This window comes from Mustela nivalis (assembly GCF_964662115.1).
Source record: "Mustela nivalis genome assembly, chromosome: 16".
NCBI classification, from domain to species: Eukaryota; Metazoa; Chordata; class Mammalia; order Carnivora; family Mustelidae; genus Mustela; species Mustela nivalis.
Window position 1 is genome coordinate 33,205,263 of NC_139035.1, and position 19,795 is coordinate 33,225,057.

General features: G+C 51.3%; 1 protein-coding gene across 1 annotated transcript in view; it reads left to right on the plus strand.

The window, feature by feature from the left end:
- The window catches only part of CR1L (complement C3b/C4b receptor 1 like), a gene marked incomplete at its 5' end in the record, with an annotated part of 178,044 nt that overhangs the window by 64,419 nt on the left and 93,830 nt on the right, over window positions 1–19,795 (plus strand). The gene's annotated exons all lie outside the window — the stretch shown is intronic.

Genomic DNA, 19,795 nt, shown 5'->3' on the forward strand with positions numbered 1-19,795 from the left:
GTGAGACTCATACAGTGACAGACGTGACCTCGCAGAGACCAGACCATGTGCCCAAGAAGATGCTGACACGCTCCCAGGAGCCCGTAAAAGCTCCCTCCTCTTAGCGTGGGTTACTGTCAGTCCTCCTGCTCTCCCCTGCTGAATGCACACCTCAGCTAGTAAGGGGAAAAGACCACACTCAGGGTTTATAAATAGTCTCAGTTACGGAAAGGAAGACGGCGTCACTTTGGATTTCTGTTTACAAGTTTGTGATTTCCCTTTCTCATTTTCAAATGTTCATACTATGGAACGGGCTCATTAACGAGAAGATCAAAATCCAGGAGGAAGATATGACAAACAAGTCACGTGTAATTATACTATTCAGTGATAACCACTGTTAATATTTTGATTTTCTGCTAATGTTTCTTCATACATGTTCATTTCTTTATACACAGAGCTTTCTTAATAACCACTTTTTCTTCTGTAGAGCAAAATCTATTAGAACAGAGAAATATAGTAGATCCGTTTTTGCTATCACTAGGAAAAAAGTATCCTTTTTGTATTATATGTGCTGCTGAAGTGAGCATAGTTTTGTTTATATGAATAAAATCTTTTTTAAAAGGGCATTACATGAATCTGGGGAAGAGGTTTTCAAGAGAAACTTTTAAACAATGAGATCTGGGTATTTCCTAAGCTCTATTTCAAAAGCAATCTGTACTGTGTGTCTAAAACATACTAACTTAAATAAAAGGATAATTCTAATAAAGCATGTGACTTACTTTTTGTATAGATTCAGAATAACCCAATAAACTAGGAAATGCTGAATTTAAAAATTGCAACATTAATGTACAGGTCTCTAAATAAGTGGTCCTGGAGTCCGTAACTGGTCCACACACTTACAGATCGGCCATGCTAAGGATCTAGAAGATACCAGAATCTTTCTGGGTAGTTAACAACAGACTTGCATATGACGACTGCTAACTACTGTGTAATTCTGGGTTGCTTTTCAAGTGTATTGTGCCACACTTACCTTGATAAATATAGAGAGGGAACTGGATATCAACTTGAAGTTTTCTTTAAAATCATAGAAAAAAGGGGAAAAAACAGCATTAATAAAGTCAACTGACAAACTAGGAGGAAAAAATTACAACGTATATCGTAGACAAGAGTAACTGGCTTATTTAGAGAGTAAAAAAGTCAAAGACCAAACCTCCTCGCCTCTCCTCCCTGTAAATGGGCAAAGGATATCCATCCGGGCCTCCAACAAAAGAAAGGCAAGTAACCAATGAATATATGAAAAGATCCTCAATGGTTTTGCTTAGTTGAAACTTGGGGAAACGTTGGGAAATATATTAGGTCTTGAGTTTCTGAAGAAGCACACTTTAAACAAGGGCTAGAAATTAAATGATGGGAATTGGCCTTTCTTAGAATTAACATTCCCTATCACAAGAAAAAAATGTAAATTCCTTTATCCCCCCAGACTGCAGTAGGTCAGTGAGCATTGTGATGAACCGGCATCTGATGCCTGGGCCATTGAATTTCAAGGAATTCATGAGATTTTTTTGCCTGTGACATCAGTGATCCATGGGAAATACTGATTATACTAATTATGGGTAAAATACCAACCTGTCTGACTTCATTTGCATTGTTGAGTAATTCTGTTAACCTCTGGCCTTACATTTTTCATTTGAGAAGCTGGTCTCCAAGATTATTCTTAGTGCTAACAATCAAATTTTGTTTCTCATTTCCTTTTTGTGTACATGTAATTGTGAGCTGTAAGTTAAAGTCTATGACATTTAAATGGTATGTTCTATTTTCATCACTATAATGGGATAGGAATAAAAGATTTTTTTCCTTCTTAATCTATGTCTGGAATATGGTTGGTAATATATTTACTTTTTAAAGCCTTCAAAATCCAAGAGGAAACAAAATGAAAATGCTTTCCTTCTGAGAAGTGCCGCCCTCTCTGCACCTAATGGTTTCAGAATCCCTCCCTGCGTGGGGTGTGGCTTATCACTGGAATGTTCTTGCCAGTAACAGCTAAATATGAAGGTCAACGGGCAGGTGCTCACCAGGTACAAACAGAGGTGGCACAGCTCCCAGGGCCAACATCAAGAAGATGGCTTATCTTAGCTCTACACTTCACTGTGTTGCTTGTGAATTTGCAATTTCCCTAAAAGCATTTGTTAAAAAGGCTCTCCTTTCCCCATTGAATGATCTTGGCACCTTTGCCAAAGATCATTTGACCATTTAGAGGAGAGCTTATTACTGGATTCCCTGTTCTCTCCACTGACCTATAGGTCTGTCTTTATTCGAGTACTACATTGCTTTTAGCACTGTTGTTTTATGATAAGTTTCGAAACCAGGAACTGTAAGAACTCCTACTGCATTCTTGTTCAAGATTGTCCTGGCTATCCTTGTTCTCTTGAGATTCCGTATGAATTTTGCAATAGCTGTTTTTATTTCTGTAAAAAAAAATGCATTGGGATTTTCATAGAGATCACCTAAGTCTAGTTTTTGATGGATAATTATTCTGTTCTTACTCCAATACAGATCTTAGTATTTAGAGTCATTTCTAATTTTATTAGTTTGAATATTATCCCTCCGTGGGAGGTAATGTTAAAGACACTACCAGGCAGCAAAGAGCAGCATTTCTGAGACAGGATAGCATAAAGAGAAAAAATAAAAACTTTAATTTAAAAGTAACAGAAGTTTTTTTAAAAAGGGGGTGGGTATATATATATATATATATATCTGTATGTAAAAATCCATTCAACCTACTTGACCTTTTTGGCACTGGAACACAAGGCCCAACAAATGCAGAATACCCAAGGATGCCGGAAATACTCGTTGAGATCAACCACATTCAAGCCCATAAAACAAGGCTCAAGAAAAAATTTTTTTAAAGATTTTTTTTATTGAGAGAGAATGAGTGAGAGAGAGCATGAGAGAGGAGAAGGTCAGAGGGAGAAGCTGACTCCCCAAGGAGCTGGGAGCCCAATGCCGGATGAGATCCTGCAAGTCCGGGGTCATGACCTGAGCCCAAGGCAGTGGCTCAACCAACTGAGCGTCTCTCTCCAGAAATTGGTCAACAACAGCTGAGGGGCACCTAGGCGGCACCCTCAGTGAAGTGCCCAACTCTGGGTTCTGGCTCAGGTGGTGATCTCAGGCTGTTGAGATTGAGCCCTGAGGCAAGCTCTGGGCTCAGGGCAGAGTCCACTAGGTCTCTCTCTTGGTCCTGCCCTTCCCCCCTCCCCCACGCACGTGTGCTCTTTCCCTAAAACAAACAAGGAAAACCCTTCACAGCAATGAACAAGGGTTGAGAGTGGGAGGGGTGGGGAGAGAGGCCACCGGCCCTGGGGCCAGCGGGAGGAGCCCGAGATGCTGCCCGCCCTCCCAGGGCCCAGTTCGCTCAGCAGCAGCAGCAGCCGCTGCCGCCGCCGCCTCCGCCTCCTCCTCCTCCTCCCAGGGCCGAGCTCGCTCAGCGGCTGCTGCTGCCGCTGCTGCTGCCCCCGCCGCCGCCGGGAGCAGCTGATCGCCAGAGCCGGGCCAGCGCCAGCCGGGCCGCTGGGGCCCAGAGCGCTGCGCTAACAGCCAGTAGCGCCCCCAGCGCCGGCGGAGCACACTCAGTTGGCCGCCGAGGGGCTGCAGGCGGGTCCAGGGAGGCGGCGAAGGCGGCGCCCAGGCGCCCTCGGGGGTGGGGGTGGGGGGCAGGCAGGATGCATCCAGACCCCTGGCGACTGACTGAGCTGCTGCAGGGATTCCCCCGGTGGAGGTGCAGAGGCACCAGCCTGCGGACCTGCTGGAGTTCTGCTGCCGCACTTCAAACGCCTGCAGCAGGAGAACCAGGGCAAAGGCGCCACAGACTTTGGCCATGAGGGCGCACCTGGGGGGACCCGGGCACCGCGGTCTGGGGCAGCACCCCCAGGGAGGGGGTCAACTTCTCTGAGGAGTCCAAGCACACTGACTCTGAAAATGGGGGGGGGGGATGGGATGCTGTGCACGCCAGGGCGTTGGAGGCACTAGTAATAAACCTATCCACAGGGGCGCCTGGGTGGCTCAGTGGGTTAAAGCCTCTGCCTTTGGCTTGGGTCCTGATCCCAGGGTCCTGGGATCAAGCCCCTCATCTGGCCCCCTGCACTGTGGGGAGTCTCTTTCTCCCACTCCCTCTGCCCCTACCCTCTTCTCTTGCACTCCAGATCTTTCTCAAATACTAAGTAAAATCTTTAAATAAAGAGACTTTGGGGATAGCTCTGACTCCCCCAACTCAGAGCTCTTGAGAAAAGTGTGAAGACACAGGCAGGGCAGGGCTCATGCAAACAGTTCCCCAGGACCCACCCTGCTTCCCTGTGGGTAGGGGCTGGTGCTAGTATCAAGGAGGGGACACTGGAGGCTCCCCGCCTGAGGCAGGGGACATGGGGTCACATGATGGCACCGTTTCTCAACCTGAGTTGAGTGTGAAGGGACACCTGAGGCCGGTGTTCATGCCCTATTTCCCTGGAAATAGTTAAAGAAGCAGGATTCAAAGGACTTCTATTCCTTCTATGTGTTCTCCAATTCCACTGTTCAGTAATGTAATGGTAGCTGGTTTGGTCCCATGTTACCAGCTCCTGTTTCACTGAGCCTGGGTGGCCAGGCCCACTAGCATCTGCCTTGACCTCCTGTCATGATCTCAGGGTCCTGGGATCAAGCCCAGTTTGGGCTCTCTGCTCACCAGGAAGTCTGCATCTCTCCCTCTTCCCCGCCCCTCCTCTCTTACACAGAGGATCTCTCTCCAAATAGATAGATAGATAAATAAATAAACCCTTCAAAAAAAAATAAATAAAAGCTCACGTTTTGGCAAGCTTTCATGTTGGAATACACTAGAGAGAAATGACACGCTTTCATTACCATAGCATACTCCCTTTTATTTTAAGCACCTTCAGGTTTGGCTCAGGTATTAGAAAGGAGAGGATTCCCATAAGGAAGGGGGAGCTCCATGAACTGTGCATTTTGGCTGTGTTGGTCTCATGATGAGTCTTCGTGTGTGGCGGGGGAGGGAGGCAGGGGCAGGGTGACCGTTCCCACCCTGTGTCATCAGGGCCACTGCTGCTCACGGGGCTCGGGGTGGGACTGAGCCTGTTCATCCCGAAGCCTAGAGTCTCCCCTTTCCTGCACATCACATCACTGTCCAGGGGACCAGTCCCTTGAAGTCTGCCCTACCAAATGCCTAGGTGAAGTCTCTCCTGGGGGACATTTGTAGACACTCTCCGCTACAGAAAACACAGTGAGCTCAGACCAGCAAGGGCCCTGGTGCCCTGTGGCTCTGTGCCCTGGGGATGTCAGGGCCAAGGTCCCCTTCTAGAATCTGTGGGGCTTCCTGGGTCCCAGACACCCAAGTGAGGGGGCCTCCTCCATCCGTCTCTGTGCCTCCCCCATCACTGCAGCACCTGTGTGTGCTTCCCAGGTTCTGGGTGGACAGCTGGAAAGGGGGGCCCTGCAGTTTTTAAAATGGACGTGGGTCTTTAGAATCATTGAGACCTATTTTTCTTCGGTATTTAAACCCCATTTCCTCTCTGAATTATTTTGGTCACATCAGTTTTTCCATCGTAGAGTGACTACTTTCAAGGGCCTTCTGCTTTGTTTCAGTCATGACATGCCTTTGCTTTTTGATATTGATGTTTGAGTCATTTGACTTTCTTGCTGTTCGTTTTCACTTTATTGTTGGAATTCTCTATTTTCAGAGGGATCTGCTTTTAGCTCTGGGAATGTAGGTTTAGTTAGTCAGTGACCAATCTTTATTTCTGATTCTTTAGGTCCCTAGATACATGTCCAGAGGGCCATTTTTGCCTTGGCCTACAGTTCTATCAGCAAATGTTCCTATTTATAGTCCCAGACAGCAGGCTCACAGGGAGCCTGGGTGAGTGTCACAGACTCCCTAAGCTTGTCCTTAAATAATAAATAAATAATAAAATAAAATAAAATAAATGCTAAATAATAATGATGATAATAATAAATAAAATAATAAAATAAATTAATTTTAAAATAAAATTAATAAAGGAAAAATAATAAAATAAAAATAAAAATTAATAATTAATGCAATTAATAATAAATAAATAAATTGATAATTCAAGGCAGAATTTTCGGGACTCCTGACTGTCTATGTGTGTGAAGCATCTGCCTTTCCTCAGGTCATGATGCCGGGGTCCTGGAATGGAGGCCCGCATTGGTTTCCCTGCTCAAAGGGGAGTCTGCTTCCCCCTCTGCTACAACCCCTCCCCCTGTGCTCTCAATCTCTCTTTGACAAATATGTAAATAAAATCTTTAAAAAATTTTAAGGCAGAATTTTAGAAATAACCTCTAAAAAGACGAGCTGCCTGGGTGGCTCATTTGGTGGAGTGTGTGATGCTTGGTCTCAGGGTTGTGAGTTTGAGTCCGCCCACCCCCTCCCCCACGGTGTAAAAATGAATTCAGGTATGAGAAATAACCTCTAAAAACAAAGAATTTTGTCATTTTTTCTATGGATAGATAAAAATCTATATCCACATATAAAAATATGTGAGCCAGGTTATGTTGGGACTCCCGTTACTGAACAACTGGAAAGCATGTTCAACTCCATGGTCACAGACTATCCAAGAACACAGCTGGCTCCTGGCCTGGGGGGAACCGTTTTCAGCTGCTACCGCCAGGGAAAGAAAGTCTCTTCCCAGGCCAAGTTTTCAGCCTCCTGAGCCCCCGGAAGCATGTCTGTGGCCTCAGGAGCTCTCATTGCTTGAAGTCCCTGTGTGCCCCTGGTGTGGGTTGGGCCATGAGCAGATGAAAGCTCTGGTACTAGGCCAGCCCTGGACACAGGGAACGGTAGATGCCACCCACTCGTGCAAGCAGGTACAGGGTCCCACCAAACTGTTATGCAGATGAGGAAGAGACTGACTAGGACACAGTGGGGGTGACCTGCCCACTGGGGACCTGACGAGCAGCCAGGAGGAAGAGCAGGATCTAGATGGCCTCACTGTATCCCTGGGTCGCTGCTCCTCCCCTCTTTCCTATCTGCCCTTTTTCTCTGTGTGTGCGTGTGCATGTGCTGGTGTGTGTGTGTGTGTGTGTGTGTGTGTTGTCAGTCCCCTCTGTTCCTCTCCCCTACCACCTCCTTCTGCAGTGCTGTCCCTTCTCTGCTTCTCTGTCTGCTTGCTGCCCCATCTTTCCCAACTACCGGCCACCGTGTCCACGGCAGTCAGTGTCATCTCTCAGCCCCCAGGCCACCTTTCTTGTATGCTCAGGCCAGCACCCTTAAAGCCCAAGATGTACTTCCTGGGAGAGTGGCAAAGGGCCCTGTGGGGGACAGAGGTCCACCCTGCCTATGGGCCACACTGCAAATGTAGCTATCGGGGTCAGGTCCAGGCTACAGGGAACAGGCCCCACTCAAGCCCCAGTCCCAGTGTGGGGGCTGCTCAGCACCTTCTCCCCCTTCCCACCTGTGTCCAACAAGCTCTAAGACCTATACGGATGAGGGAAGGTCAGGGCCTGAGCTCTAGCCAGGCCTGCAAGCCTCTAGGACCCAGCTCTCAGCATGGACTCAGGGTGGCATCACCCTGCCAGCTGGGTGACCTGGGACAGGCGGTGAATCATCTGCGTGACTCAGCGTCCCCAACTACGGAACAGGGGGGAAAAGACTCCCTCCTTCTTAAAGTGCCTCTGAGGACTGGATAGGGATGGACAGACATGAAGAACTTGGCATGGCAGTTGCCGCAGTCAGTGGTGAGAATTCGGTTCCGAGTGGCAGCAGCAGCGAGAGAAAAAAGCCCAGAGAGCACCAGGAATGCCCACTTGGACCTTCACCCTGTTGCTGGATTAATCAAAATGGGTAAAGAACCCTAAAGGTCTTCAGAGCGTCTCCTGGAGGCCAGAGTCGCACCACATGTGAGCCCACCGTCCAAGATGTCACCCAGAACCAAAGGGCCTGACACCCAGAGAAGGAGGCAATGCAGGCACTTGCCCAGGGAAGAGAAAATGCATGTAGCCCTGCCATGCCCGGCTGATGGGTCTGCAGGGGCGCGGCTATGGGACCAACTCTTGTCCCTTAGTGCTTGTCCCTTAGGCCCAGCCAGGGGAGAATGCTGGCACCCACTGCACTCCCGTTCCCCTTCCTCAGTTCAGCCTCCAAGCCCAAGAGATCTGTGAATCCCCCAAGGGTTGGGAACGAGGGAGTTGACCCCCCCATGGCGCCTCTGCAGGCCTGATTCTTGCACTGGCTGGTGACCCAACAGAAGCTGTGCGCGTGCACAGGGGTTCCTGCACGCGCGCTCACTCCTCAGGTTCCAGGTTCTAAAGCTGTGTCCTGGCAACAGGCCCCGCATTGTGCTCTAGGCCTTCAGCCGTGACTTGGCAGCTGAAGGAGAGCGCTGCGAGCCTAGTTCGCTATCCTCAGCGTCTGACCTTACTGGACTGCTCTATGGGCACCTCCTGGAGCAGGCCATGCCCCTCCCCCCATCCCCGGGCTCTGCGGGGTCCGCACCTGCCAGGAGGGCTGGTCCGCCCCCACCGGGCTCACTGTGGCCGCAGACAACTCTTGGAGGCCAGGGCTCGCCCGGCGGTCCACGCCCCGGGGTCCACTCACAGGCGGTCTTCCAAGTACCCCGCAAGTTGGCATCCGCGCTCCGTCCTAGCAGCTTGGAGAAGGTACTCAGGGACCCTGGCGACCCCGCGCTTTCTTCTGGGGCTTCTTACCTCCTCCTGTAGGTGGGGCTGCCGGCTGAAATCAGTGCTGTCAGATGCCAGATCACAGATGTCCTGCCGCTGCCGCTCCGAGTCCATCGAGGACACGGTCACCCCCTGTCTGCTGCAGAAGCGGGTCATCACTGGGCTGCGGCCCTCAACACCCAGAAATGACCATGGTGACTCCACAGCGGAACAGGTGTGCAGAAATCCCAGACAGAGCGGCAAAGGGACAGCCCAGATAGAGACTCACAGAAAGGACCCTAAAGGCACTGAGGCCCCACAGGGGGCATTTAGGCGCCTGGGGGTCCACGGAGGCCTCTCTCCCTTTGTGCCCAGGCCTGGGCCTCTGCCGAGAGCCGTCCCCCGGAAAGAGAGCTCAGAAGACCCATACAGTAAGAAGTCCCCCAGCTCCCACAGGAGCTCCTGCCCCACTCGAAATGCCATCACCAGTTCTTACAGTTCCACCAGGGGCTGCCACCCGGTCCAGAAAAAGAGGCGTCTGGCCACAAGTCAGGCCTCGCAGCCCCCGAGGTCCCCCAAAAAAGTCAGCCAAGAGAGCCTCTTGTGTCCAGCCAGAGTGCCTGCACTCTGCCAAAAGAACCAGCCGGAAAAGGCTGCCGATACCACCACGGGGCAGAAGGCAGCGCAGAGGAACTATTCATCCCCAGCTGACTGTTCCAGGCCCCGAAAACGCAAGTTTCCTCTGCTGCCACACAGGCGAGGGGAGCCTCTGAGGCTGCCATCACCCCCTGAGCCGGGGTTTCGAGTGACGGTTGAGGACCTGGACCGGGAAAGAAAAGCTGCTCTCCAGCGCATCCAAGATGCTCTTCGAGGGGACACAGAGGCCACCTGCAGCTGTGGCCCAGCTAGCCCATCCAGTGCCTTGGCCCTGCCTGCTGCAGTGGCTGCTCCGCTGCCAGCCTCTGACTCCCAGGTCACCTCCAGGGACTGCTCCAGTTCTTCCCAGCCTCTCCCTTTGGGGTCTCACCCTGGCTGCAGTGGGAGCAACGTTGCATCTACCCAGGCCCCCTCGATGCCGTCCGGGGACATCACAGCCTCAGTCACAGTCCCCCCAGGGCTGCCTGCACTGCCTGGAGGTAGGGGCAACCCGGGATCCACTGCCCAGGCCCCACTCGGGGCTGTTGGTGGGCAGTGGCCCGGAGCCAGCACCCTTCAAATCTCTCCCGCGCATGGACAGCCGGCAGCTCAGGCTCAAGACCCACTCCAGGCCCTGAGCACGGCAGTAGTCCAGCTGTCCTTGGGCAGTGGCACCCAGGTAGGTTATGTGGTTCCCTTACCCGCATCTGCCTCCCGGGGGACCCGTGCCAGTGCCCAGCCAGGCTCGGTAACCTCCTCTGCTGTCCTCGCCCCTGGCGCAGCTGCTGCCCCTGGCTTGACAGCGGCCCCCCAGTTGCCCAGCGCTGTGCCCCATGCTGGGCCCAACAACCAGCACCCCGGCCCCCCAACTGGCACCACAATGCCGGCCCCCATCAGCATGGGGCTTTCGGCAGCACCCACAGTTTTGGGGAGAGGAGATTATGTTGCAGGCCTGTGCACCAGATTAGGGGCTCTCTGCATCACAGCAGCAACAAGCAGGGCCCCAAATGGCCCACAGGGCTCCAGGGCAAGCCTGGGCCCAAACACAGGGGGCCGCCCACGCCAGAGCACCTTGTCGGGGACCGCTGGAGCCAGCACGACGAACCAGCCTGTGTCGGGAGCCCCGAGTTTCCCTCCCTTCAGTCACATCCCCAGGAACCTGAGCCGGAAGAGGTCCAGATCGGACGGCTACAGCACTTCCAGCAAGGCCGCCTGCAGGGATGGGAGCATCCTGGCCTTTCCTCCTAGTGGCTCCACGTCTCTGGTCAGCAAGGCCCAGAGCAGCCTTGCCACCAAGACCCCCTCATCCCCTGCCCTGCGACTGATTAAGTGCAAAAGAGCTGCAACATGTAATAATCCATCTTCGGCCACTTCACAGTCCACTGCAGCTGCCCCTGGCTTGGCAGTTGCCGCCCAGGTACTTGGCACCGTGTCCCATGCTGGGCCCAAAAGCCAGCACCCCGGCCCCCCAATTGGGACTGCAATGCAGGCCACCATCAGCATGGGGCTTTCGGCAGCACCCCCAGTTTGGGGGAGAGGGGATGATGTTGCCGATCTGTGCTCCAGATTTGGAGCACTCTGCATCTCAGCATCAACGAGCGGGGCCCCAGGTGGCCCGCAGGGCTCCAGGGCAAGCCTGGGCCCGAACACAGGGGGCCGCCCACGCCAGAGCACCCTGTCGGGGACCACGGGAGCCAGCACAACGAACCAGCCTGTGTCAGGAGCCCCGAGTGCTCCTCCTCCTAGTCACATCCCCAGGCACAAGACCAAGGGGAGGTCCAGATCGGAGGGCGGCACTTCCAGCAAGGCTGCCCACGGGGACGGGGGCGTCCTGGCCACTCCTCCTAGCACCACCGCCTTTGTGGTCAGCACGGCCCACACCAGCCTTGCCACCAAGAGCCCCTCATCCCCTGCCCAGAGATTGACTAGGTGCAGAAGAGCTTCAGCGGGCAACAAGCCATCTTCCTGCACATCCCAGCCCACTGTCGCTGCCCCTGCCTTCACAGCGGCCCCCCAAATGCCCAGCACTGTGTCCCATGCTGGGCCCAACAGCCAGCACCCCGGCCCCCAAACTGACACCTCAATGCCGGCCACCATCAGCTTGGGGCTTTCGGCAGCACCCCCAGTTTTGGGGAGAGGGGATGATATTGCCGATCTGTGCTCCAGATTTGGGGCACTCTGCATCTCAGCATCAACGAGCAGGGCCCCAGGTGGCCCGCAGAGCTCCAGGGCAAGCCTGGCCCCGAACACAGGGGGCCGCCCACGCCAGAGCACCCTGTCGGGGACCACGGGAGCCAGCACAATGAACCAGCCTGTGTCGGGAGCCCCGAGTGCTGCTGCTCCTAGTCACATCCCCAGGCACAAGACCAAGGGGAGGTCCAGATCGGAGGGCGGCACTTCCAGCAAGGCTGCCCACGGGGACGGGGGCGTCCTGGCCACTCCTCCTAGCACCACCGCCTTTGTGGTCAGCACGGCCCACACCAGCCTTGCCACCAAGACCCCCTCATCCCCTGCCCAGAGATTGACTAGGTGCAGAAGAGCTTCAGCGGGCAACAAGATATCTTCCTGCACATCCCAGCCGACTGCCGCTGCCCCTGCCTTGACAGCGGCCCCCCAAATGCCCAGCACTGTGTCCCATGCTGGGCCCAACAGCCAGCACCCCGGCCCCCAAACTGACACCACAATGCCGGCCACCATCAGCATGGGGTTTTCGGCAGCACCCCCAGTTTTGGGGAGAGGGGATGATGTTGCCGATCTGTGCTCCAGATTTGGGGCACTCTGCATCTCAGCATCAACGAGCAGGGCCCCAAGTGGCCTGTAGGGCTCCAGGGCAGGCCTGGGCCCGAACACAGGGGGCCGCCCACACCAGAGCACCCTGTCAGGGTCCACGGGAGCCAGCACAACGAACCAGCCTCTGTCGGGAGCCCTGAGTGCTCCTCCCTCTAGTCACATCCCCAGGCACCAGACCAAGGAGAGGTCCAGATCGGCCGGCGGCTTTTCCAGCAAGGCTACCCACGGGGACAGAGGCGTCCTGGCCTCTCCTCCTAGCACCACCATTTTTGTGGTCAGCACGGCCCACACCAGCCTTGCCACCAAGAACCCGTCATCCCGTGCCCAGCACCTAAGAGGACGTAAAAGAGCTGCACCGTGCAAGAAACCATCTTCTCCCCCATCATAGCCCACCTCTTAAGGGCCCAAAGGGAGAGGCTTGGATGAGCCAATAACTACCTGGAGACATATCTAGTGGTGTACTTCCACCTTCCAACATTGGGAAAACTTCCCAATCCCTGACCTACCATTTTTAAGGAAGGTGGGGGCCTGAAGCCTCGTCTGTGATCCCAGGGGCCATGGGCCTTCGGACAGTACACGGTAATCGGGTCCCTTGGGCCTCCAGTCCCACAGCTCCTGGGACTCCTGCCGCTGCCCACAGATTTCCCCTCCCCTCTCCCCACGTTCCTCTCAGAACCTTTAGGTAGTGTTCATTTCATTAATAAAAGCCTGTTCTAGTTTCTCTGCATAGCTCTCTTGAGTCTCCTCTGTGGGTCATGTGGGCAAAAGTTGGGGGCCGAATGGAGGCTGGCATGGGAAGCCAGACGCCACCGTTTCCAGGTTCCCGTGGCCCAGCGGAGCGGGTAGGGCTGGAAGGACAGACCCTTGAAGAGTGAGAGTAGGTTTTCCGTTTCGGGGATGGGCCTGGGAGAACACTGGCCTGGGGAGGGCAAACTGGGGAGACTCACCCTTGCCTATTGGAAGCGCTGCTCCTCTCTCACTGGGGACCCCACGGAATCTTCTTGCTTCACAGCCCTAGGGCGATGTAAAGACACTCCTGGCCTAGAGTATGGGTCTGGCATCCACGACTGTGGCTCAGGGCAAAGGAGGACAGCTTTGCCTTGAGGGTCTGACAGCTCCCTGAGCGCTGAGTGACATCCCACTTCATACAAGCACCAGGCCTCCCTCCGTGCATCTCTTCCCTCTGCCAGGCATTTGGGGGCCCCTTCCGGATGGCACTCAGGAGAAGAATGAGGAAGAAACAAGTCACCTGGGAGAGGGAGGGAGCAAGGACGACGCTGAAAGGACTGTCACCCCCAAAACTCCTCAGTCCCATATTGATTAGATACAAAATCACAGCCAACGAACGAGGAGGTTATACATTAGTCTTGGGTCTTGTAGGTCAACCAGAAGGAATGGGAGTCCTACATCGACCATAGTCTTGCCGGTAAACAGAGGAGGCTGTGCCTGGCCCAGCAGCATGGAATTTTTGGCTGAGCAAGTGCACAGAAAGGGATGATTTTAACAGCAGGCTTTCCGGAGGCAGGGAGACAACGGTAAAGGGAAACAGGCGATGTTCCACCCTGAGCTGCTGGGCTTCGAAGACGCGTATCCTCCTCTCCACCGGAGGCCTGCTGCTAGTTCGGGTTTTCTCAAGGTCATCGTCAAGCATTTGCCCCTTTTTGTTAATGCAGAAGCAGCAAAATCCGTTTTGCAAGTTCTTGAACCATTAGTCGTCAGAAAGATTTCCATGAGCATCTGAGGACTAAGCATAAAATGATTATAGCAATAAAAAGTGTCATCATTCCACCTATAATGCCAGCGCTAGTGTTTTGATCCAAGCAAAGGGGTTTACATCAGATAAAATATCATTAATCCTTTGAGTGAAACTCACACTTGGAACTGATGGTAAGGATCACAGGGAATGCCCTGAATAGTATCTTGAAGGTGTTTAATATCCACAGTTAAATTACCACCATCATGACTACTGATATGGGTCTGGGATGTATCACATAGCACACGGGTGCTAAGTTGAGGACAGGAGTCAGGTGGCTCGTCAGGCTCCGGGTGTGGCCAGGGGGCACTGCCAAAGGTGGTCGTGACCTCAGGGAGGCATGTGGGTTTCTCCTAGTCTGAGGGTTTTGTGCAGCTCTGAATGGCATGGTCTCCTCCTGGGTTGCAGGCAGACTCCTTGGGTCTATGTCCTGAGTCCTCAATCAGGAGGGCTCAGGGCACAGGCCCCTGGGGACAGAAGCCTGTAACCGAACCGAGAGTTACCAGCACTGGGATGGGCGCCCCAGAGGGCTGAGTAGAGGGTGGTTTTGGCCACACGTGAGTGTAGCTTTCAGAGGGCTTTCTCACGTGATTTGGGCTGCGACCACTCGGGAACCCCAGCCAGTCCCAGGCAGTGGGACTGCAGGCCTGTGCCACCGGAAATGAGTTCCCCAGGGGCTTTCCAGCCAATTCTTATCTCACAATCTTTCTGCCCAAATTAATATTGATTTGGGCAGAAAGATGATGAGACTTGGCTGGCATTGGGCGGCAATTCCAGCCACGCTGGCAGTCTAGAGTGCTTCCTCACTAGGTGGGTACTTGTCAGGCCATCCAGGAACATGGGCCAGGTTCATGCATCTCCCTCAAGGGCTCCTGACCAGGGGAGCATTTCGGGGGAAGAATTGACGGAGTGGGTCCAGCTGAGAGTCAGCCTCCATGTTTGTCGCCTGGTGGGTCGCCGAAGGTGGGGGTGGGTTTGAGGGTGCATGCAGGTTTCTCCTGCTCTGAGGGTTTTGCACAGCTCCGAATGGCACAGTTTCCTCCTGGGTGGCAGCCAGAGTCCTGGGGTGTGGCTCAGTGGTCCCCAGTCTGAAAGGCATGGGGGCCAGGTCTCAGGGGAAGGAAGCCTGAAAACCCAACCAAGGGTTAGGGTTAGGGTATAGGGGCATAGCAGGCCCAATCTGCCAGCACTGAGGCAGGATCCCCTGGGGGCTGAGTGAAGGACTGGGGTCAGGTGGTGTATCAGGCTCCAGGTTTCGTGGCCAGGGGGGCCACTGCAATTGGCCTCAGGGAGGCATATGGGTTTCTCCCAGTCTGAGAGTTCTGCACAGCTCCAAATGGCATGGCTTCCTAGTGGAGGCCGGCAGATTCCTAGCATTTGGCTCTGGAGTCCCTAATCTGGAGAGATTGGGGGACAGAAGCCTGAAAACTCAACTGAGGTTTAGGGTCAGGGCCTAGGGGCATGGCAGGCCTGATCTGCCAGCGCTGGGACAGGGACCCCAGGAGGCTGAGTAGTGGGATGGGTTGGGCACATGTGTGCCTGGCTCATAGAGGGCTTTCTCACAGGGTCCAGGCTGCGACCACTCATGACCCTCTGCGAGGCCAGGAAATGGCCCTATGGGACTGTGCCACCCAAAGCGAGTTCACTGGACATTTTCTTGCCAATTCTCATGAGCTTTCTGCCTGTATTGATATCGATTTGGGCAGAAAGCTCGTGAGAATTGGACACTGTTGGGCGGCGAGTTGGGTCGCACTGTTGTCCACTGTCTAGAGCACTTTCTCGCTAGGTGCATGTCACGGCTATCCCGGGACATGGGCTGGTATGTGGCTCCCCTGAGGGCCTCTGCCCACAGGAGCTTTCCAGGGGCCGAGTGGAGGGAGGGGGTCTGGATGAGCGTCAGCTTCCATGTCTGTGGCCCAGTGGGTTGTTGAGGGTGGACTCAAGAGGGGCATGCACATTTCTCCCGCTCTAAGGCTTTTGCGCAAATCCAGATGGCACTGATTCCTCCTGAGTGGTAGGCGGAGTCCTGGGGTATGGCTCAGGGCTCCCCAATCTGGAGGGCTTGGGGGACAGGTCCCTGGGGATGGAAGCCTGAAAACCCAACTGAGGGATAGGGTGAGGGCCTAGGGGTCTGGCAAGTCCGACCCACCAGCGCTGGGGCACACACCGCAGGGGACTGATTAGCGGGAGGCATTGGCCTCATGTGTGCCTGGCTCACATGGGCTTTCTTTTAGGATTTGGAGCATGACCACTCGGGATCCCGGGCCAAGCCTAGGTGGCAGCCCTGTAGGCCTGTGTCACCAGAATTGAGTTCACTAGGGATTTTTCGGCCAATTCTCGTGAGCTTTCTGCCCAAATCGATAGCAATTGGGCCCCCAAACTCGTGAGAAATAGATGACCTTGTGCTTCCATTTGGGCCGCGTGCGTGCCAAATGTTTGGAATGCTTTCTTGCTAGGTGCGTGTTGCAACCATCCGGGGCCACAGGCTGGGCCCATGCGGCTCCCCTGAGGGTTCCCACAGAGACAAGCTCCCTTGGGGGCAGAGTTGATGGAGAGGTTAAGGCTGACAATCAGGCTCTGGATTTGTGCCCGGGGGTTGGGGGAGCCCTGAAAGCAGGGTTGGCCTTAGGAGGCCATGCAGGTTTCTCTCCCTCTGAGGGTTCTATGCATCTCTGAATGGCATGGTTTTCCCCTGGCCGGCAGGCAGAGTCCTGTGGTGTGACTCAGGGGTCCCCAACCTGGAGGGCTTTGGGGCCATACCTCTGGGGACAGAAGCCTGGAAATCCAACCTAGGGTTTGAGTTAGGTTGCCTAGGGGCACGGCAGGCTTGATCTGCCTGCACTGAGGTGGTATTCCCCAGGCGGCTGAGTTGAGGCTGGGGGTCAGTCGGTGCATCAGGCTCCGGGTTTGTGGCCAGGGGGCCACCGAAGGTGGGGGTTCCCTCAGGCAGGGCATGCAGTTTCCTCCTGCTCTGAAAGTTCTTTGCAGCTCCAAACAACACGGTTTCCTCCTGGGTGGCAGGCGGACTACTGGTGTATGGCTCTGGGGTCCCCCATCTGGAAGGCTTGGGTGCCAGGTTTTTGGGGACAGAAGCCTGAAAACCCAACCTAGGGTTAGGGCCTGGGGTATGGCAGGCCCGATCTTCCAGCACTGAGTGGGTTTCCCCAGGCTGCTGAGTAGAGGGTGGGGTTGGCCAGTGTTCTGAGATAATTCGTGCCACTCATGTGTCTGGTAATTAGAGCACTTTCTCCCAGGGTTCAGGCAGCGAACACTCAGAGGACCGCGGGCCTGGCCTGGGTGGTTCCCCTGAAGCCCCCAGCACTGGAAACAAGTTGGCTGGGGGTTTCTAGCAATCTCACAAGACTTCTGCCCACTCAATATTGTTCTCTTGAAGTCAGAGTATTAGTTGTTCTGAGGAGACCTTGATACCCTAGTGTTAAGTGATCAGCCATAACTAACGTGAGTAATCTACTTCTTATAGCAGGAAGAAACATTAAAATAGTACAACATATTTACTAACTGAACTCCATACTTTAATAAAAACCTTGGCAATTTTTTTGTTGTTGTTGTTAAAGAATTTATTTATTTGAGAAAGAGAGATAGCATGAGAGAGCATGAGGGGAAGTCAGAGGGAATAGCAGACTCCCCCCCCCCCCCCCATGGAACTGGGAGCCTGATGTGGGACTTGACCCCAGGACTTTGGGATCACGACCTGAGCCCAAGGCAGTTGCCACCCATGCACCCTTTGGCAAGATTCTTAATATTTTTTAAAATCATGGCTGTCACTTTGTTTACTCTCTATATCTATTCCTAAAAGTATGTTGGCTTATATGAAGATAGAATTTTATCTTCTTTCATCTATATTGTATTTTACTCATTTAATTGTAGGATTATTAATTAAGGAAAAGTTCTGATCAAAACTTACCTGTAATTCCATCCACATTACACTTGAATTAAAGAATATAGAAAAAATATTTTTTCATTAATATTACCAGGTGTATCAACAGTGTGATTTATTTTTAGTTATGTAATGAAAAAAATACTTGGGTGTAGATTTTTTTCAAAAATGATAACCATGACATGATGAAATGGTCATTAAAATATTTCTAGATTTTGCTTTTTTTTATAAAAATCAGTATTTAGAATTTCACAGTGAAGAGGTCCTAAATTCTTCACACATGAAATTATATAAAAATAGAAGACATAGACATCTTTAACTCTTTAATCCTTTGATTAAGCAGCAAGCATATCTCTCTTCCAGGCCAAACACTGCTTAAACAAAAAAGAAAATTAATGACGTGCAAAATATTTACAAAGTATGCAAAGCACACAATAAGACATCTCCTAAGGCCAACCCTGCTTTCAGGGCTCCCCCAACCCCCGGCCACAAATCCAGTTCTCACTATATACATGTGTCATATTACTAATGAAGCTCAGATTTTTTTTCTGTGTGCTCTAGTGTATGTAAATCAAATTACAGCACATCCCTTAGATACAGCATCTTGGCCCATGGCTGGGATAGAACAGATTTTTAAATGAATCATAATATACTTAACAGCTAGACAGATGCTGGTGCTGACCAATACACTGACTTGTCCCACACACTGTATATTGAAGATCTACTGACAAGAGACAAGACAATAAAAGCCATATAGTATGCACGTATGCAAGACAATCTAAGTACTTTTTAAAAATGCTTTAGATATTTTAATATATATAACTGTCCCCCCGTGGCTTTTAAAGTAAAAATAAGTATAAATTCTTGAATATTAAGAATTTTAAATCAGATTTTTATCTAGTTACAATCCAGGGGCAGGAACTTTTTAAGATGATCCAATGAGAAAGACAAGATACACCCTGGAAAAAGTTTGTGCCAAAACACAAGGTCCTTATGAAGAGCAGAGCTCTAAACTTCAAAATTAAAACTAATCAATGAATTTAAATCTAATAGCTCCTTAGGGCGTTAGAGCCAATGGTAGGAACTATTTTTCCAATATTGGGAATATAGGACTTCTCAAAACATAAATCAAGGGCCTTAGATGTTGACTGTTTCTTGAAGTAGTTCTAGATCTGATGAGAATGTAAATGTGCAAACATTTAGCCTTAAGTTCCACTAGTATAGTAATCTAAGTGATCTCTTTGCACAAGTCATGATTCCAATATGAAATCGCTGTATCAAAAATATTAGTAACACATTGTTGAAATACTATTACTTGTAAAATATTCTTTGTAGGTGCTTAATGATTTATGGATTAAGACTTGAGATGTTTTCGTTTCTTATAAAAAAGCATTTTAAAAAAGTTAACAGCACAATTGTGACAATATACTGATGCATCTTTAGATAACACAGAACAAATTCTTCAATTTATTTTACGAAATAGTGTTGATGATTTAACCCTAAACCATACCCACAAGCACAGGTCGGCTGCAAGGAATACACAAATGTATCCAAACAGTACAATAGAGATTTATCAAGAAAACATCCTTTATATTAAATGCAGACCATATTAATAAGTATGAGGGCAATTTTAAGTCAGATCCTAAACACAAAAAGGGCACTGTAAATAAATGCTTCCATAACTATCACTATCTCCACGTAACTGACAAAATATAATTCTCTTCTAAAGTCCCCAAATATAGGCAACTACTAGTTAAAAGCAGAGAGCATTTTTAAAAATCAAAATTAACTCCATTTTCAAGGAACTTAAAGACACTGTACTTCAACAAATCTGTATGTAAAATTATCACACCAATCCTCTTATTACTTATAGATGACAGATCAATGACCTTTAAGCAAGGACTTTGCACTAGGACCCTAAAGTGTAAGTTAAAGGGTTAGTAGGTTCAGTACATTCTTTGTGGTTTCATATAATTGCTTTGCAATTGATTAAATTGCTTTCTTTTAAAGGAATATATTAAAATTCCTTTAGAAAAAAAAGCAAGATATTTTGAAAAAAGGGATATGCACTGAAATTTTTTAAA